The 23000-nt window shown below is 35.8% G+C and overlaps 1 protein-coding gene across 1 annotated transcript in view; it reads left to right on the top strand.

Moving 5' to 3' along the window:
- Nucleotides 1-22878: 22878 nt before the first annotated feature.
- LOC149798374 (heat shock 70 kDa protein 12A-like) overlaps nt 22879-23000 on the top strand; it is a 45254-nt gene continuing 45132 nt past the window's right edge. The window contains exon 1 of the mRNA XM_089963534.1: nt 22879-23000. This exon is cut by the window's right edge and continues 117 nt beyond it. The gene's annotated coding sequence lies outside the window, so the exon portion shown is untranslated.

The following is a 23000-nucleotide window of genomic DNA, read 5'->3' as shown; positions in this document are numbered from 1 at the left end:
TTTGCACAGTTTCATGTCAGTGTTATGTACCAGTACATTTTGTTTTGCACAATTTCATGTCAGTGTTATGTACCAGTACATTTTGTTGGTCTAGTATCATGCTAGTATAATGTAAAAATGTGTTTTATCAGGCATAGACTTTTGCTAGTGTAACATACCAGTACATTTCATTGGACATATAATTCTGCTAATGTGATGTACTAGTTGATTGGACATGGAATTTCGTTAGTGTAAGATACCAGTATGGTTTTATCAGGCATAGAATCATGCTAGTATAAAGTACCTTTATAGTTTATTCAGGCATAGAATCATGCTAGTATAATGTACCATTATAGTTTTATCAGGAATAGAATCATGCTAGTATAAAGTACCATTATAGTTTATTCAGGCATAGAATCATGCTAGTATAAAGTACCATTATAGTTTTATTCAGGCATATCATGCTAGTATAATGTACCATTATAGTTTTATCAGGAATAGAATCATGCTAGTATAAAGTACCATTATACTTTTATCAGGCATAGAATCATGCTAGTATAAAGTACCATTATAGTTTTATCAGGAATAGAATCATGCTAGTATAAAGTACCAGTATAGTTTTATAAGGCATAGAATCATGCTAGTATAAAGTACCAGTATAGTTTATTCAGGCATAGAATCATGCTAGTATAAAGTACCATTATAGTTTTATCAGGAATAGAATCATGCTAGTATAAAGTACCAGTATAGTTTTATAAGGCATAGAATCATGCTAGTATAAAGTACCATTATAGTTTTATTCAGGCATATCATGCTAGTATAATGTACCATTATAGTTTTATCAGGAATAGAATCATGCTAGTATAAAGTACCAGTATAGTTTTATAAGGCATAGAATCATGCTAGTATAAAGTACCATTATAGTTTATTCAGGCATAGAATCATGCTAGTATAAAGTACCATTATAGTTTTATCAGGCATAGAATCATGCTAGTATAAAGTACCAGTATAGTTTTATTCAGGCATATCATGCTAGTATAATGTACCATTATAGTTTTATCAGGCATAGAATCATGCTAGTATAAAGTACCATTATGGTTTATTCAGGCATAGAATCATGCTAGTATAAAGTACCATTATAGTTTTATCAGGAATAGAATCATGCTAGTATAAAGTACCAGTATATTTTTATCAGGCATAGAATTGTGATTGTATAAGGTACCAGTACAGTTTTCTCTTTCATCACAAAAGTACCAAAAATAAACCATGCAAGTTACTCAGTGTACAAGAACTTGAGCTTCATTAGGAAGATTTAATTAAAAGTCATTAATTACATATTTTTAATTTCAGACCTTAATCTGATCTCATCATTGCTATATGACAAAAATATTTGCATTCTGTCACCTTATGCAACTGGAGTGTCAACACATAGACATAGAGTAGACAAGTACAGAATATTTACAAAATACTGTCTTCAATGGCAATGTAGCAAGAGATGTGGAAGGATTATGTGATAGCCTTGCACTTTCTTATAGTGCACATACACATACCAAAGGGAGATGTAGGTGCATTTGTACCCAAAATTTCAATTGAAATAGATTCATGGATAGAAGCTAGAAAAATTATATTTGTAAAGAGGGATAGTACAGATCGTCTTTCTCCCCACAAGTTTAAATCTGTGTTGTGAACATTTTATATCAATGGAATTCAGTCAGTACTAATGAGATGGCAAACCATCCCACATTTGTATTTTGACTGTTCTTTAAATTTACAACTGTAACCCCCAAAAATGATTAAAATACAAACATGGAAACTGCAGTTTCATTGTTATAAAAACTAAAATATGACTGACACGGTTAATACAAATGCATGACAAAATGAATAAAGAAACATTGCTGAAAAACATTAGCAAGCAACTTGAGGACCTGATTGTTAAGTGCATATATTGTGAATATGAAGGACTGTTTATGTATTGTCTGTTTTTATATTGATTGATTTTTTTAAAATACTGATCATGGAAGAATCTTGTCTGGCTGCAAAACCATTATCAATTGGGTACTTCTTTTTTGTAAACTCCATAAAATTGACAGGTACAGTTAACTTCATAATCTCTTTAAAATAAGTTTATGCAGTTTCTGATTTTTAAATTTAGGGTTTTTAAATATAACACTGGCCATGACGCAGTGAAAATGGTATTGAGTCCATCATGATGTAGTGTCTTGGTACTTTTGATTTCCCAGCTAGTTTATTCGAAGAAATGATATTGTGTATCAGGTATACAGCGGTCACATTAAGAATCGTGTAAAACCAATCCTATTGGTTTAACTAGGTTATCTTGTTTTGTTTCAGGTACAGAATCAACCTGAACAGATTAAATAACAAAAGTAAATCTTTCACTGACAATTTTAAATGATTTGAAGTCAATTTGTATGCTTCCTCTGATGTTATTTTCTTGGTACCTTTGGATAGACTTTCCTGTATAACAGTTTTTATCGTAAGCTACTCTATTTTTTCTTTTTGATTCTTTTCTTGTTTCTCCTTGTTGTTTCTACCAACAAGGTTGATCAAAGATGCTTTACTTGCTGATATTACCGATAACGGCTTTGCAGTTCTTATGTGTTCAGTTCTTATGACTTCTCAGGATGCTTGATCTCAACATGCTTGGCTGTATTCCACATATCCTTAGATGTATTAAAACCTTATGTGCATTATTTTAGGCATTACCAACTATTTAGGAGGGGCCCCGAGTGACCGAGTGGTCTAAAGCGCTTTCCGTCACGGATCACTGCCATCTCACCTCTGTCTGCGTAGGTTCGAGTCTCGGATTCGGCCAATGTGGGTATGTGAGAAAGCTTGCCAGTAGCTTCTCGTGGGTCGGTGGTTCTTTCCGGGGTTTTCCCGGGTTCTTCCTCCACCATTAATACTGGCCGCCATGTATAGCCTATCGTGTGCTGAAAAATGGCGTTAAACCCTACAACAACAACAACTATTTAGGAAGGAAAAAAGTAAGTCAAAAATGTCACAGACACCAACAAAATCTCACTAAAAATACTAATGACTTTCCCTTTCTGTTACTTTTTCTGACTAAATGGTAATACCATTATGAATTAGTTTGTGCTTTTATGGAAACATTCATTCAAGAAGATTTCCGCAGTTGACAGGTAAAAACGTGCTATGGTAGAAACATCGAGAGTGGTTTTATCATCTTGTAGAAGTAAATGAAATACAGAGAAGGATATAAAAAAGGAGTACGTCTAAGGTGCAGAAATACTATATGCAATAAAAAAGGAAAACGAAGCAGCTAAACTTTGGAGTAAGAAAGAGACATAATTGCAGCTTCCATGGAGACGAGAATATCAAATTAGAATAACTACTTTAAAATCAAAAGATAAATACATAACATTTCACAACAGGTAATAACGATTTATTTTGGAGTAATTTTTCTCAGGTAGAACCTGACTTTTAAGAATTGTGGACAAAAGAGAATATAATTTAAATCAGTAAAAGGTTCAGCTAAAACTTAAAGATAGTCTGGGGAAATATATACTCTTACAGCTAAAACTTAAAGATAGTCTGGGGAAATATATACTCTTACAGCTAAAACTTAAAGGTAGTCTCGTGAAACATGTACTCTTTACAGAGCGGTCAAGAAATTAAAGAAGTGATGACCTTTATAGCTCAACGAAACTTACTGAGATCATTTTTTGTTTCGTGACTAAAAATATATTAGATAATATAATCTGACAATTAAAGTCCTCTGTCTGACTAAAAACAGTTATCACTAAATGATGTTCAATAAAATTGGTGTCCATGTTTTGAACATTGATAAATTTAACCCATTATAGGATGAAAATTGCATAGATTTATCAGACTGAGTGAAAAACAAATATCCCGTATCATCATTTAAAACAGATGAGAAATGTTTATTTTATGCAACTTAATAATAAATTCTATACGGAAATACACCCGATTTTGACCATTCATCGATATGCAGCATAAACTAATACTCGCGTTGGTTTGACAGATGCCCAGTGAAACTCCAAGGTGTAAAGAAATTTGAAAATTAATTCGATACACCAGTCAAATACGTAAGTGAATGATAAAAAGAATGTTAAATCGGTTAAAGTAGTAGATGTTGTGGGGTTTAACGCCATTTTTTTCAGCACACGGTAGGCTATACATTGCGACCAGTATTAATGGTGGAGGAAGAACCCAGGAAAACCCCGGAAAGAACCACCAACCCACGAGGTGCTACTGGCAAGCTTTCTCGCATACCCACATTGGCTGAATCCGAGACTCGAACCGGCGCAGACAGGTGAGATGGCAGTGATCCGTAACAGAGAGCGCTTTAGACCACTTGGCCACTAGGGGAGCAGCAGAGGAGGCGAACAGACCAATGGTCGAAAAACGTCCAAATGTCGAAAATAAGCCTTCCTGCACATGATCGAAAAAAAGAAAAGCGTCGACAGATTTAAAAAAGCATTGACACTTTACTGAGAGAGTCTCAATGGAATTTTTCTAATTAATATTACTCCATTGTCGTTGGTGATTTTTTTCTAGTTTATTATGCGCGTTGTTTATGCAATTACGTCTTAATTGAGGTCCCACCTTCTCTGCTGCTATATTAATTTATCCAAATATTTTATCAAGTCCAATACGATATCTTGTTCTAGGATCGTGCAAATTTATTGTTATAAACCCATGTGGAGTAGCTTGCGTTCATGAAAAGAAGTTTTTAAATTTAATTATATCCATGTCACCGCTGCACCAAGTTTGATGAATATTTCTCATCGTGTGTGTATCAACTCCATTAAACACAACTAAAATATTACAGTTATCTCTGATCACTTTTGGTATTTGTGTGTATCGTTGAGTAACATAAATGACATCGGTGTTTTATGTCTACCTCAAGAAAAAATCCTAGCTGGATTTGATTGTTTGTCCAGCATCACATCATCATATACAACTAAATTATTAATAAATCCGTCTATGGAATCTACTGATGGTGCTTCATCAATATCGGTTATCAACTCGATAACATCGTTATCTTTATCTATTTGCGCGTTTTCATTAAAATCCTTGAGCACATCATAACATCGTTGATCATCAACTGACGGGGCTACCAAATACAATTTATCCCACTTTAACCATCTCATTATAAGATTAAGTAACAACTGTGTCTTTCCACTTCCAGATGGTCCTATTATTATCATTCTGATGGAATTTGGTAACGCAGGATGGTGCTTGACAGGTTCTCGTTTTCTTGTCGCTGAGAAATCAATTATATCCATGCTGTATAAAATATATATGGATTTATATTGTGTGAAGTGCAGGACGCGTACCCCGACGGATACACTAACAACTATTACCACAAAAAAGAATAGATCAGAGGTTACGGGTAAGTGTACGCGGTGTGGTACAAAGAAATTTAAATTTATCTCCACGCAGTCAGGTGAAAAACCAAAGCAAAAGCCAAAACCAAAGTCAAAGTCAAAGCCAAAGTCAAGTAAAACAAAAGAGCAACGCGGAGGTGATATTGCAGCAAAATTAACAAAATTACCGGGAACTCCGTCGGCTAAATACCCAGGAGAAAAACACCTACCAGGATATAATTATTGCGGTCCTGGTACTCGACTCGATATCAGGCTTGATAATCAGGATCAACCAAAACCAGGCGAGGAAACAATAAACGCTATTGGTAAAGCATGTCATGCTCATGATGTTGCGTATAAAAGCAATGCTCTACAACATAGGCATATTGCAGATGTGAAATTAATTCATGCGCTAGATTCTATAAAAAATAAAAATATCAAAGAATCACTAGCTAATTGGTTAGTAAGATCCGCGATGAAAGGTAAATTAGCGCTAGGGACTGGTAATATATAAAATGGAATCGATTTATTATTCCCCAGTTGGATACTGGAAAGGTAAAGCAGCAATTAGTAAACTTGCTGATGCAGCAGCGGTTAAACATTCTACTGCTAAAGCGTGGTTATCCAAACAGGCAATATGGCAAATTTACCTACCACCACCGAAACAAATTCAGTACGCATATTTCGATGTTAGTGTTCCTAATGAAGTTCATCAAGCTGATATTCTGTTTTTACCACATGATACTGTACGTAGAAAAACGTACAAATACGCGCTGACCGTTGTTGATGTTGCAAGTAGATCTAAAGAAGCAGAGCCGTTGTCAACAAAGACAGCTGCTGAAGTTGCTTTTGCGTTTAAACGAATTTATCAACGAGGTTGTCTACGACGGCCACAGCTGTTACAAGTTGACCTGGCAAACAATTTCTTGGTCCAGTATCATCGTTAATGAAACAACATAATACCAAAATACGACGAGGACATACTGCAATTCATCGTGATCAGGCAATTGTTGAACGATTTAATCGAACACTTGCTGAGCGGTTATTTGGATATCAATACGCGAAGGAATTTATTCAGGATACAAGATCTCGTGAATGGGTTGCAAGATTACCAAGTGTGATAGCCGCGTTAAATAATGAAGTAACTCGAACGACCAACATGAAACCTATTAATGCAATTACAAAAAACATATATCCGTACAACAACGTGATCTTTCAGCACAGCCAGTATTAGGTAATATCACTGTAAGGTATTTATATGAGCCCGGCGAACTCGAAGGTGGTAAAAAAAGAGCGACTGATCCTATTTGGAGTATTACCACACACAAGATATCCACCATGACAAGATCCTCAGGTAGACCTGCAATCTACAGACCGGATTCAACTGCTCCTCAACGTGGATTTGTACGTGAACAATTACAAGTAATTCCCGATGACACACAATTACCACCCAAATCACTTAACTAGCGCCGCGACATCGGTTACATTCAAGACAGGTCAACATGATATTTTCTCGTGTATGACCAAGATTGTTATTTTTTCTATCTACGGTAAATTGTCTTGGATTATTTTTCAGATACCGCCATAACATTATACAATTACAACTTGCACAATGATTATTCTGTTGTTGTTTCAGCGCATTAATAAAATCAACATATAGATCAAAATCGCGTTTGTTATTTTTTGTCACCTTGTTTATAACCAGATAATTTTTTTCTTATTATATCATTGTCAATATCATCGTTGATCACTGACGAGTCCATGACGATTCTCTGCAGTTGAGATATTTTTCTAACTCGAGACACTGCAAGATAAATTAAGTTCGACCATTCGATACGATCATCAACGATCCAAGCAACTGTATCAGTAATAGTTAATCCCTGAGATGAATGAATCGTCATCGCGTATCCAAGCGTCCACGGGGATTTATCAGCACGTAGAGCATCTTCAACAACATCAACATCAACTGCAACAATATCATTCAACACAAGATTCTGTTTCCTTGACTCTGTCAAATGTCCTGGTATATCAACGTCAATATTTCTACTTGCAACTATCAAATCGTTTGGTCTCCACGTTTGCAGAAAGTCTTTCATGGGTATCTCTGAAATTATCTCGCGCATTACTTCACAAAGAATTTTATTTGTTTGATTAATTTTTTAAATTCCTTTAATTCTGCATCAAGTGCTCTATGATCATCAGCCACTACTTCGTAGTGGTCAACGAAAATTTTTAGCCAATCATGTGGAGATGGTCCAACTACGGGTGGTGGTTGACCGTTATCACATTATCACAGCAGTATTTCTTGTTAATAACCAATCAAGAAACGTTTTTAATGTTTCTAGCGATACAATGCATATTTCTTCCCATATTATGATCCTTGGAATATATTTTTCTCCCATCCTTAAAGAAGTCCATGCATCACCCTTCCATCGGAAGAAGCTATGATAAGTACATGATTGTACTCCTCGTTGTTTCATTTCTCGCGCGAGTCTATGTGTAGGTGTTAGCACAATCATGTCTGAATTCTGAAATAGTTCGATAGCTCGAGTGGTTTTACCAGAACCGCCAGGTCCGTTTAGATAAACTTTTTTATTTCTGGTTATTGGATCGTATACTGATGGTGCAGAAGATATCTGATTATTTCTGCCTGATTTTATCAGGTAAATATCTTTAACCGCAACATCAGCGGATTCGGAATAATCGAGTATATATTCCCCTTTTATTCTCCACGAACCCCACGATGCACAAGTGCCTATGCTTAATTTTTCTAACAGTATTGAATATTTTTTACTTATATAAAACGAATCAGCAGCAACTCTGACAGCGAGTGTAGAAACTTTATTTATCATCGGTAATAGGTTTATTGAAACGTACGCGAGCATTGAAGATCTTAAATGAGTATACTGCGGTGACTCACCGTCCATATAACTTACAATTGTACCTAATTTAGTTCCATTTGACAAAAAAGCTATTTCTCGACTTATAAAAGTATTTCTGTTCGTTGTATCAGCGATTTTAAAATCTAACTCAGCATCATCCATAATCAATCTTGTACAATGTCGTCTGTGATCATATGTTCCTCCTTGGGTAAACTTGCCGATTATTTTTCTAACAAGATCTTTTGTAATTTTATTCTCGTAATCGGTTATATCGGGATTTTCATCATCAGAATATTTCTTTTGTTGTGGTAACCAAACTTTGGTTTGTTTTCGGTATGATATAATTGCTTCACTTACAATCAACCGTGTTAACATCGCACAATCGAGCATATACCGTAATAGTACTATTGGTGCCCACATTTTTTCTGAAAAATGTTTTCCAAACCAAACATAACAAATTGGATGAAGTCCTTTAGACATTTCGAATGACTCGATACAAGCGAATCCAGTCATGTCAAAATCCGGTAATGGTCCATTTATCGATACTCGTGTCATCTCGTGCGTCGGATGACCGAATCGCTCAAAGTACACAGAACAATCTCCGTATCCAAGAAAACTTCCCGGATAACATGCAACCATATCAACTGAAATAACATCTTTATGATCGTATTTAGTATTCCATAGTCCGCCGTGTCCATATTCGACACAACTCAGTATTATGTCATTGAAAAAATCAGACCGAGTTGGCTTCCACGAATTTTTCTTTCTAGCAAAATGAGCCGCAACTGACGGAACAGTAAAACAGTTGCTCAATAGTTCGTCAGTATCATCAGTATATTGCAGTGCAAGATTTTTCATTTTCTCGTGAAGAAGATCTGTTCGATAAATAACGCCATTTGGTCTTACAAACTGATCAAATTTATTCTTTTCTTTCATATCTGATTCGTCGTTAGAACTCTGAAATAACCATACTGACACAGGATCGTTTTTACTTATTTCGTTAATAAAATCAAACATATCCCCGCGATAGTATTTAACAGTTCGATCTCGTGGAAACACTGTTATTGCGTTAGTCCACGCGTGTGCGTTATGATCAATAATTTCGATCGAAGCTCCTTTTGATTTCTATTTTGTTTCATACAAAATCTCTCCTGTTATCGTCGCTACGGTTATTGGAAATTTTAATCTTTTTCCTAACCCAGCGACATCTTTGATAGACGCACCGGTATCTTTAACCATTTCTCCCCACGTGTTTATTATTTTACGTCTTTTATCCGTTAGACCGTTTCCACGGGCCGCGTTTGTAAAATGTTCTGTTACTCGTTCAGCTACACAGCTTATTTTTGAAAAATTCATCGGCGCCAGTTTATCAGCGTTGGGTTTTTCATTTATCACATAGATTCCATAAATAACCGCGGTCACAGGATATGCTCGTTCATAATACGGTTTGTCAATACCGGTCAATAGACCTGGTTTGGAATCTTTACTTAGTACGACAGTTTTTTATTACCGTGGACAGGATCATATTTGTCACGGATAATCCAATCATCTGTTTCTGTCAACACGACAAATTTTATTCTGAAAATATACTTTCGAGTATCAAGGTATTTAATGATCTTTGTCGCTCGTTTGTCATTCATCGTAGCGTCGATGATATCTTTGTTGCGTATAATCTTGAACGTTGACCAGACATGAGATGCACCATCCGCGTGAAATTCTTTCTTGGCATCGTGAATTTTATTAATCAAACTTTTATTTTTCGGATCAACCAGATCTTGCATCGGTAGGTCAGGAGATATTCTGTCGAGATTAAATTTATCTCCGCTCAGGGGCTTTATTCGGGATAATCTATCGAATTCGTTCATATTATATTTCAAACAAATATTTAAATTAAAATATTATGTATACAATGTCTCAATGCAAATGGCTCATGGTGGGTTCATTTACTCGTTGTAATAAATCCTGTAATAAAGGAATTCTGCGGACAACACATGCAAAACGTTCACCGTGGAAGCTTAGGACCAATACCATGTCTGCGATGTGGTGCTGGAGTACGAGGAAAAATACAGTTGTGTGCGTGTTGTGGTGGTAAACGATACAGAGAGCTTTAAAGATATTATGACAAAAAAATAATAACGACCCTGACAGAGTTAATAACAACGCTATATCTGTTACGAGAAATCAAGGCAGAAACACGCTGCTCATTTACATATTCAGAAATCGCTGTTTTATTATATCCATGCAGAAATATTTACAATATGTTCAGAAACCGCTGTTTTATTATATCCATACTGAAATATACACAATCTATTTAGAAACCGATCTGTAGTTATATAATAACTTCTGAAACATATATTGTTATACGATTCGATAGCTCAGTTGTTAACGTATCTGACCGTGATACTCGAGGCCCCAGGATCGAATCCCATGACTGACAACTGTCGGTGGCTTACGCTTATTAGTAATTTTTATAATTAAATTGGGGCCCCGCCAGCCCCCTCCGCTCAACAGAACCCCTCCAACCACACGTCACTGGTGGTTGATACATGTTTTGTATCACCCACGGGTTGATTATTGGGGATGGGTGTTCTGTTGAGCGTAGAAAATGGCCCCATATATGTTTGTGCCGTCCTTAATTAAGATTTCATTCATTGTATATATTTCATTCATTCATTCATTGTATATATTTCATGTCATTCATTCATTGTATATATTTCATTCATTCATTCATTCATTCATTGTATATATTTCATTCGTTCATTGTATTGTGTGCCCGTTGAACTTGGTAGAATGCGGTGGCAAGCTACGAGTTCTGGGTCGTAAATATGTAAATACTATATGTTGTGCTGTCCTTGAAACATCCTCCTGAACTCGCTAGAACACTCTACTAAGGGTTTGAGGATATATTTTTTCTTTTAAATATATATATATATATATATATATATATATATATATATATATATATATATATATATATATATATATATATATATATATATATATATATATACACTAAATAATGAACCATGAAAATATCAATGATGTAATTGTTGCTATTAAAAAATTAGAAAAAGACAGTATTAATATATCTGATGAACTGAATCCTGAAAAGATTATTTCTGATTTTGAAATCTTAGAAGAACGTAAAAATGATGGCGGTTTTACACTGTCGTCTGAATACAAGTTCATAAAACGAATTCAGGCGGCGATGTTCCGGTCACTAGCTGCAGTAAAAGATGATGAGGTCAAGGAATTCGTACCTCTCTCTGCCGCAGTAGAAAAAATTAGATTGGAATTATCCCACGAATACGAGACAAAGAAAACGATTAGTACTCGTATAAGACAATTAAGAAAAAATTATGTTAGATCCTGAAACGATCCAAAGTAACCTCGTTGGTGAAACGACCGAACACGTGTAATATTTTATATTATTCTGAAATATTTTTATTTTTCATAAAATCTGATCGATTTGTATAATTTTGAGTACCTAACTACATATCAATTTAAGATATTTCTGATAAAACAAAATATTTCAGAAAAAAAAAAAATATTTCAGAATAATAATAAAATATTTTTTTGTAGTATTTTTTACAAAACTGATTGATTTTGTTAATTTTGAGTACATAACTACATATCAGGATTACAAAATTGATTGATTTGCACGATTTTGAGTACCCATTTACTAGTCAATTTCTGAATAAACAAAATATTTCAGATTATAATAATTTTTTCAGATTATAATAATTATTTCAGATTACTTGCAAAACTGATTGATTTACACGATTTTGAGTACCAACCACCATATCAATTTAAGATATTTCTGATAAAATAAAAATATTTCAGAAAATAATAAAATATTTCAGAATAATAATAAAATATTTTTTGTAGTATTTTTGCAAGACTAATTGATTTTGTTAATTTTGAGTACCGATCACCATATCAAAACAAACAATCTGATTGATTTTGTTAATTTTGAGTACCAATCACCATATCAATTTCAGAATTAAAAAAATATTTCAGAATAATAATAGGATATTTTTTGCACAACTGATCGATTTACATGATTTTGACTACCTAAATACATATCAAAGATTAACAAACTGATCGATTTACACGATTTTGACTACCTAAATACATACCAGGATTAACAAACTGATCGATCTACATGATTTTGAGTATCAATAATAAAATATTTCTGATAAAATACAATATTTCTGAAAAATCTACGATAAAAGTCTACGATTTCACATACAGATTCACGATCAATTCCTCTCCCCTCAGGTCAGTTAAGTGTCCTATGTGGTCTGTGAGTTTAAAATTTATTCGTGTTAACATAGTATTATGACACCGCAGATAAATAGGATTAGTTGGTTCTTGCACGATCAAATCCCCAGGGGGAACTTGTGGTGTGAACGTGTATAGGATATATCCTTGTTGAGCCTGATTTGATTTTCCGAGATTTATTTGATAGCTGCCATCGATTACGTCATAAGCTAGATTAACCGCGATTGTCGATGTTATATTAACGATTCCCGGAGATACATGTCTACCGCCGCCGTGTGGATCATTATTATATCTAAGAACAGTTGCTGGTGGGGCTATTTTTCTCCACGCATCGAGTATTTTAGGAAAGAACTCATCAATGAGATCATTGACAGATTTTCTTAATCTATCTGGATTATAATCAGGGAACTTAAACGTTGCAATATCAGCTTCGGGTATTTTGTATTTGGTTGCGAAAAACCTTCTATAATCGCCCGATGATTCAAAACCCAACTTTATGATTCTATTATGAAAATATTCAATGGTATCAGCTATATGATTTAAAATTTCTATTCGTTTAATAATTTCTTCACGCGTAGATGTCAAATCAGACAAATATTCATGAAAAAGAACACGTAAATTAACCAATTGTTCTTCGTGATCTGAATTTATGATATTAATGACATTATTGATATTTATATCGTAAAATGAATTATACAGGTTATTACCGTTATCAGCGTTGTGTAAAAGCCAATAATATTCACCAGTTTTATCGATATGAAATGGATCCCGTTTATCCCATACTCGTTTTTCTATGTTCCACCAAAAACTCGTATGATTCATTTTAATATTATGATGAAAACTTTTCGTCGATGTAAAATCAGCCCGAGTTGGTTCTGGTATCTGTGCAGGTATTGGTGGTGCTATTTCAGGCCAACCTAGCACGTTTCTGATTGAAGATTGATAAATATCAACGACATAATCAGGAGAGTTTATTTCGATTGCAGAAGACAGTGTTGGTTGATGAACGTTAATTGATATTTTTACTTCTTTTCCTGTTATTGATTTTATTCTACGCGCAAATTCATCATTGATTTGTTCGATCTCATAACTACCAGTTGGTATTCCAACAACAACCCAGTCAGGTGTTTCATCGGGTTTATTCTTATTAGCAAATACAAGCGAATTATTTGCTGGTGTACCATTAAATGATCTCGATCTGATATTTGGCCAACTATAGTATACTTGTAATTGCGCTAGTGCAATTTCTTTTACTGGAATTGCAGTTGGAAAATTGATGCTAAATTCAGGATTAATCGAGCTTACCGAGATCATCGTGGTCTTGTGCGGGGTTGTGTTCGTCACGATCTGCTGAAGTAATTCCGTCATTATTAATACTCGTACCTTTAACAGCGCTGTTATATATTTTAATCATTTCTGAAAACTCAAAATCAGATACAATTCCATCACTGAGACTCGCTGATAACAACGAAGATAACTTCGAGTATGCGACCGTCGCTGTATGTAATCTTATCATGCAATCGGATAATTTTTCATTCGTGCAAGTACATATTTTTTTGCAATGATATTGAGCACACCTGCAATCGTTGTTGCTGCTGAAATACAAATAGTTACAGCTACTGGTACCATCATTGTCATTGTTGATAATATCACACCGGTTCCAGCAACGACAGCGGATGCTGAATAAACGATTACGTCGACGATAACTAGTCGTCGTCGATATTTCTTTACTTTTACCGTGTATTGTTCGACTCGATCTTTTAAGTTCGTTTGCCATTCACGCGCTTGATTGTACCTAAATTTGTGAACGTCGATTGAGGTACTCATTATATTTTATGCAGTAACCAATTGAGGTGTTTCAGCTACAAATTCTAGACATCACCAGTAAGATGTTACGGTTAATTTCTTATCAGCTGCTTCCAGAATAAATATTTCTTCTTTTCCGCTATTTAATATAACAGATACAAGCCCAGAAAACGTATCAGTTGAATGACGCCATGGATACGTTGTAAATATTTCAAATTTTGCAGCACTGAACACAGACAGCCTGTACACGCCAATGACTGTTACGGTATATTTGATAGTTTTATTTTGCTGCGACCATGTTGAGAATCCAGATGATATTGTGTATACGATGTTGGTAATATACCCGGGAGTAACCCCGCCGAGAATTTTAATCAGGCTAATTTTATTAACGATCTCAGGAATCCCCACTACGACATCTTCGAGTGTTTTTTTAGTTGTGTCGATGTTCGTCTTGATATCAACGAGTTTCAAGTCAACGGCGTGCGGAGTGCCGAAGAATTTATCTATGGATTCATCGGTTTTTTTAAATTTCTTCGAAATCTTCCAAAAGCGCCTGCGTGCACATCATACTCGGCCCGCAACGTGGATAATTTATCATCTACGGTGTTGTAGTTGACGTCAACGTATTTTTTTGTTGCGGCATCTTCGTCGGATGTTGGATCTCTCAAAACTACTATCTAATTCCCGTTCATGCTGAGTTCTCCCGTCATTGTGTCACCGGTATTTTTCATGCGATTAGCAACACTTGCTGAAATTTGATCTCTGATGGTTGTAAACGATACACTTGAATCCCTGATTCTACCGCCGTCAGTAAACACAGGGATATTATCCGTGACCGCACCAAGTACTCGTCGAATTATGTCATTCCATTTGATATTTGCTGGTTTTTAGTTTACCATATCGATCCTGAAAAATAACAACCTCATCTGGGTCAACTCCAGCCAGGTTCATAATATCAGCGAGTTCATCTTTAGTTGCGTACTTCGACAGATCAACGTCATCAGACTTTTTCTTACTTTTCTTACAAGAGGAAGATCTTCCGTAAATATCAGCTATTATAATTTAAGATCTGTTTAAAACGAATTGGTTACTTGTATAATCATGCACGACTTTATGTGGCGGTTTGGATGATTTTGATATAGCGTTAAGTACATTAATTACTTCACGGCCGCATATTGGCGGATCTGTCATTGTTTGTGTGGGTAGCGTTGAATACCAAACTTGCGCGTGAAGTGGCGCGACATACTTGATAAACTCACGCGGTGGAGCCAACCCGTATGAATCAAAATAAACGATTCCACGTGGATCAACCGCGTATGATACCCAATGAGTACCGGGTCCTGAATTCGAGTCAAGATTAATAATACCTGTTTCGAGTTTGTTCGGTTGTTTCGGTAATTGATCTCGCATAAAAACACCTCTGAAGTTTTTTATTTTTAATCGTTTAGCAGCATCAAGTAAATCAAAATTTGATGCTGGAGCGTCCAACGAAGTGATCCTGGAAGCCTCAGACCTCTTCCCCAACGAGATCCCGGTAATCATAGGCCGCGTCCCTTTTTTTATATCCCTTTCCTGTTGCTTTCTTTAGGGCCATTTCAGCAGCTGTTCCAACAGCACCTAATGCGGCTGCTTTTGCTACGGCTGGAGCATCAGCAGCTATTAATGGTGGAATGGCCGCGAGAAGTGGAAAAATACTACCGGTTTTAGCTGAGTCCTTAATCGCACCCGCAGAGAGATTAAGTTTGACTCCTGTTTTTGATTGTTTAGCGCCGTTGAAATGTTTAAGCTGACGTTCTGATAATGATAATTTATTTTGACCACCCGTGATCTGATCTCGCTTTAATGATATTTTCATCCCGCAGTTTTTTGCTGAATTTGAATGAAGGTTTTTAATCTGACCAGGAGTTAGACTGACACTAACGTGATGATATGGCATTTTATAATAAATACTTGCCACGCTCCAAATAATGATTAAAGATTTTCCACTGGTGCATCAACGACTCTCAATCGACCACTACCACCTTCAAGTAACATGGCTTTATCGCTGAGTATAACCGCGATTGCTCTATAATCAACACCACCTGTATTTAATGTTGCTTTAAGATGTATATCAACGACAGATTGTTTTGATAGATCAAGATGCTCCAGTGAAAAATAATAAATCGGATACAAAGTTCTGAAATCATGTTGTGATATTTGCAACCCAGTATCTACATTTTGATCATGTCCCATGAATGACATCAAACGATAATATACACGTCCTATATGATTTTGTTCATAATTTAGTTGTATATTCTCTGTTGGTTCTTGCGTCCGTTTATCCGTAAAGAAATATTTGTGATACCTAGTTTATCAAATATCATATGAGAGTGAGTTTGTGAGCCTAAACGATTACTGTTCTGAAACGCAATAAAAATATGCCGTGGTGCAGAAACACCTTGTTGTGATGCCATATGCCATGTAAACTGACCGTTAACGTCAGTTTGCATACTATCCGTGCTTGTTGTTAACCATGACAACAAGGATTTACCACCTGTGTCCATGAAAGAAATCAATTTTTGTTCTTCTGCGATCGTTGGAGTCATTACCGGCATCCACAGTGAAAGTTTCGATAATACTACTTTACCAGCATCACCAGCGGGTCTCCACAGAGCATCGTTATCATCACCCTTTCTTGCAAGAACAACCGTGTGTCTAGCTCCAAAAATATCCTTTTTAATATTCCTACAAAATCCAAAAATATGCGATAGTGGAATTGTACATGAAAAACTTCTATTGCCTCCTATCAACCTATTTCTACGCATTGTAAATCCCAAGTTGAAATCTGGATTAGAACCATGAATAACCGGCCACACATCAACATCAGCGGCATTGGCAAAATTTCTTGGTCGTCTTATATTATACGGATCGATTTCAGGGTTATTAGAATTATCTTTCGCAAACATCATTGTGGGACCTGCTGATCTTGTATAATCATCAGAATATCTTGCCAACCCTATTATTGTTGTAGCAACGTCGACATCATTCTGAATCGATTCAATATTTTTTCCATCAATCATATACGTGGCGCTACCAAATAATGCCATGATCCCGTTGTTGACAAAACCAATTTTTACTGTATCTAAGTAATTAGTATCATCCGTTTTTACAATTGTACCTTCTACCTCAATAAAAGCCTCAGCGGGTAGAAAATATCTACTTGTGTCATGAACTTGTAGTTCAATTCTTCCTCCACGTTGATCTGGTGTTCGTGCGTCATAAGAATAAAACTGATAATCACGTACCGATTCATCTTTAAGGATAGGTGCTTCCATGTCAAATGCTGTGTCGGATACGCGCTTGAACATTTTATTGTAATTATTTTCGTCTAACACGTTGATTACCGCGTTCGGGAAGTTCCACTTCGTGAAGTTCCACTTCCTGATATTAAACTTCAGATGTTATTTCCCGATTCACCGAGTCCCCGATCTGCTAACGCTGCTAGTTTTTGATTTGCAGCTTGATTTATTATTTTACTGACATCTGCGGGCATAATTTCAGTACTTGGCAATTTTACTGGTTGTCGTTTTCGTCTTATTAATTGTGCTAGTCTATCTTTGATCGCCGAGAACACCTTACCAGCAACATTGACAAGTGCACCAGGAGCTTTTTCACGAACAATATCAATAGCTTTCATCGATAATTGTTTTGCAATAGGCGCTGCTTTTGGGGCTAACCTTGTAAATAATCCCTGAATAACATCACCAAGTCCATCTAAATTGCTCTATAGACTGGTAATCGTGAGTTTACCGATCTGACTGATACGGATTTACGATGATTATTGTGTACTATCATCTTATTTTATTTACCATTTATCTAATCGCGGTGACTAATCATCAACGAGCTCATCAATAAGTTCTCGGTAAACACTGATATCCATGATGCCGCCGCGAAATAATCGGTGGCAAATATCAGCTGCTTCATTGGTTATTTCTGGTGAGTTATTTCCGGCACGTTTTCCCCCTATGAGAACTTCTAACCGTGACACGTCATTGAGGATATTATCGGGACAAACAAAATTATTTTCTCCTGATGTAGTCAGAAAACCACTTCTTACAGCGCTCGGAGGATCATCATCATCCTCCCCTGCCAACATCCGTTCTCTTTCTTCTTTAAACTTCTCAATTGGTTCCCTCAATATAGTACTTCGTCGGGTGTATAATCGCTGCAGGGGTGAAGGTTCCTGCTGCGGTGGAGGAAGTTGATATGAAGGTTCCTGCTGCGGTGGAGGAAGTTGATATGAAGGTTCCTGCTGGGAGAGTTGTTCTTGTTCTAGTTGTTTTATTTTCTCTCTATAAAGTCTTTTTACTTCTTCGTCAAAACTTTTGTATTCTGGACCTCTAGCTTGTTTTTTGTTTCTATATACGCGATATATCCATTTAATAAGATTATCATTACTTACTTTTTTATGACGGGATTTTAAAATATTAGATTTATTAAATATACTATTTAATATTTTTTCAGGTAATTTTTCTCTTTTAGTATTTCTAATATCTTCGACAAACCCTTCGTTAAATTTTGCAATCAATTCTAAGTTTTCTTCTATTGGTTTGAGTTCAAGTGCAAGTTCTTTTCTCACGTTGGCGACTTTAGTACGAAGTTTTCCAATATCTTCAAGTATTTCTTCATCGACAGGTGGAGGTTGAGCTGCAGCTATATCAGTTGGAAGATCTCCTAAAATCTTTTTTGTTTGTTTGGTTCTTCTTGCTATTTTTTCAGTTTGTTCTGCGGTTTGTTTTAATACTGGAAAAATACCCTCTTTCCTCTTCTCATCTTCCTCCTTAATATCTCCCCATATAGTTTTTTCAACAGCCGCTGAAGCTTTCTTAGTAGCTGCAGTGACGGGCTTAAATAGTTTTTCAGTGTCTTCTTCGTACTTAACCTGTGATTGTTGCTGCGCTTGTAGGTTTTTTCTAAATGAATCTCTAACAGGAAGAAATTTTTTGATTGCTTCTAATCGTTCTCGTGCTATTCTTGCAGTATAAGATTCCGGATGTACCGTTTTATTATAACATAATGATTTAATTAATATAGCAGCAGAGGAGGCGGGACCTCAGTTAAGACGTAATTGCATAAACAACGCCCATAATAAACTAGAAAAAATCACCAACGACAATGGAGTAATATTAATTAGAAAAATTCCATACAGACTCTCAGTAAAGTGTCGACGCTTTTTTAAATCTGTCGACGCTTTTCTTTTTTTTTGATCATTTGTAGGAAGGCTTATTTTCGACATTTGGACGTTTTTCGATCATTGGTATGTTCGCCTCCTCTGCTGCTAGGGGCCCACTAAAGTAGTAGAAAATGAAACGAATGATGCACAAAATTATGAAGAGAGAAAATTTTAATTTCCAATATCTAAAAGTTCATCCCATTCTTAATATGTTCATAAAGTGTCAGATTACAACAATCACCTGTTCGTGAAGGAACTTGCTAGAAATGGTCAAAGATATGACGTAAAATTATTCACCCCTAACAGATGCAAAATGTATTACATTTAGCAAGGTCTTCGTGATTGATTGGGTTTGAAACTATGTAAAAAAAGTTCCAAAGGCAAGATCTTTTAGATTTGTAGTAATCTATAGATTCAAGGAGCACACCCTTGAGTAGCTAGCCAACAATTTTTGGATGACTCGAAATTTACCAAGTAAAGCATACTGAATATGCCGAAGCAAAGAAGTGTGTGTGTGATTTGGACCTTTAACGTAGCTTTAACGATGTTTTAGTCATATCGCTACGATGTCTGCAGTGTGGCAGTTTATGGTGATGTCTAACGCTGGGGCATCATGCCGCAGACGTGTAGCATGATGTCCCACCCAGTCACATTATCTTGACACCAAGCCGACCAGTTCTAACACTAACCTCTTAATGCTGAGCGCCACCGAAGCAAAGGGAAAGTTCTTTATACATGATATATATAATATTATGGGCAATTAAATTTTCAACCAATCGAGGCATACATTCCGAACCCTAGTTAGAAGATGGGTGCACCCTTCATAGCTATCTACATCTGTCACTATTTTAGAACTGGAAAAATATCATGGACATTCTAAGTCTGTCTTCTCATGACGTCAGACAAATGCATTAGATTACTTCTTTATATAGGCATACCTTCGCCAGATAGAATAGACTTCTAAATTTATACTAATTCAGTATGCATCAGTGTTGATAACAAAAATTAGGATGAAATGAAAGAGAAAACACCTTTACGATACAAGCTACTACAATAAGGACATTTAATCTTCCCTCAAGCATACAAAAGTGTCATTGGAGTTTTCAAGAACGAACACTCAAGAACTCTGGTAAAAGAGTGCTGGTTTAAGGTCATCGTTCTTCAGGACTGACCACGAAGAGAAAAAAAGTTTATAAAGGTATGTTCGTGATCAAACAAAACTTGAGATTTGAAATGTACAATGATTGATTATTCAATCACACTGCTTAGAACGTGCGATCACAACATGTCTACGATTTAAATGAGCATAGTGGCTGTATCATATGCTGATACGAACATCAGTCTTGTTGATGTCGTTAATATGTTATTTTACTAACAATAAACTTACAAAGAGCCTGCAAAAATAACGGTGACCCTAGGAACACGCACTATAAAAGTATGAAGGAATATGGTATACCATCGCCAATTAGACATGAACAAGTTTAAGAGATAAAAAAGCAACAAATAAAAATTTTATAAATGGCTAAGGGTCTTTGAAAGAGAATACAATTTCTGAAGCTCCTAGTACCCACATTGTTGGGACGAAAAACAACGAAGGATTTCAACAAGTCCAAAACGCGGATAGATTATTTGATAACATTGATGCTCACATGAATCTTGCAGGATAAATCGAACGTCTTACTAGTTACATTTGTAAGTGACAATAACTTGTGACGTATCTGCAAGGACTGGAGGAAACGGCACGATTACAGTCAAAAGTGTACGTTTCAGTTACTTCTGGAACAGTTACAAATATATGCAAAGATGGCTTAGCAATCATAATTGTGTTGGCACGCTGTGAATTGCTCTGTTATGCACTGAAACAGTTATTGAATGAGATAGACTTGAGAATGAGAGGAAAACAAGCAGTGAATGGAACACCTTTTATGATTCGATCCAACATATAAGAGTATTTTATTGCTTTTCGTTCAAGCCGTAAAAAATGTAACGACTAAGATAAGTGAGAGACAGATATAAAAAAAGATTTATAAGAGTTTTTTATCCGAACACTAACGATATTAAGATCCCCATTTTAAAGTACTCGTGCTCCATCAAGATTGTCTAGAGACGAATCTTTAACTCAATAAAGTACTGGATAAGTAATATCGCTTTTACAAGACAGACATATTTATGATATCTTATTGCGTATGATCGTAACCACCCATTTTGATCTTATCATACCGTTAACTGCCTCTGAGTTTGCCAATAAAGTACAATGTTTTTTTTTTCTTTCTTTCTATCATATCTATATATAATTAAAGACTCAGGTCTAACTTAATTAACATTCCAACTCTTATTCGTAAATATCTTTAATATATAATTATCAGCATTATTATATTATCAATTCGCTCCTTATATCTCCATCCCTACCTACCTACCCCACCCAAGTACATTTTTGATGGAGTGGTGGTGGGACAACTTGTTAGTTGTCTGTGTCACTTTACGAAATCCAACACATTTGCTGATAGGGTATCTTGAATTGCATTAGACCGAAAAATCATCCCTTCACCCGTGATGATATTGAACTCAACATCATCACAGGTGAAGGGCTGATTTATCGGCCTATAATTGTATGGGCTCTCATAGCGTTCTGGGCTTGCTACCAGGAGGGTACGAGTTAAAGCTTGCTCAAACCAGACCACCGTGGCGTGTCCCTGGACAAGGCACCTAGCTGATTTCATTTGCCTAAGTACGATAAAACCTTTACCGTGTTGATGTGCCATTAAACACGAAAGCAAACCAAACCATCAATTTCCTTTGGTAGGTCCGTTCACATCCTACGTCGTACCTTATTTACATGGTTCATTCATTCGATCTGCTTGATTACTTAAAAGACCTTAGACAGATTTGCACCGAGAGTTTCCTTCAGAATGTGTACAGAATGTCTAGAAATTAAACCACCCGTCACTTTTGCGGGGTTCTCATTTATAACTCCAAATCATGGATAATTGTCATCAAGATATTTCAGGAAAGATATTTCGAGAAAAACGTCTTTTGAGCCATGATAATTTTCTGCACGTTTTTTGTATACATTTAGATAAGAAAGTTAGGTACGGCTATGACCGTGCATACGACCCGCGGTGCATTTTAGTCTGGTTCCCTGCTTAGTATGCTTCTTGCGTTGCACTCCTCTAATATAGCGGAGTGCAACGCAGGAGCATACTAAGCAAGGAACCAGACTAGGTGCATTTCTCCAACACTGGGTAACATAACCCGCGTTAAGTTACAAATGACAGTAGCATTGATCATTCAGGTCATCTCGGCTATTTATGCTATACATAAATATGCATATTTATAATTCGTATGTCATTCCTTTAAATCCTTCATTGGAAAATCTGGTATGCACACACAGTTTCTGAATAAGAAGGAAGTAGAATCTACCTTTCGTCAACTCAAAAATGATGTCGATAATGATGATTATAAGCA

Source organism: Sinohyriopsis cumingii, chromosome 6 (genome assembly GCF_028554795.1).
Source record: "Sinohyriopsis cumingii isolate HCF-2022 chromosome 6, ASM2855479v2, whole genome shotgun sequence".
Taxonomy (NCBI): domain Eukaryota; kingdom Metazoa; phylum Mollusca; class Bivalvia; order Unionida; family Unionidae; genus Sinohyriopsis; species Sinohyriopsis cumingii.
Note: the sequence above shows the minus strand (reverse complement) of the source record. Positions and strands in the feature narration are given on the sequence as shown.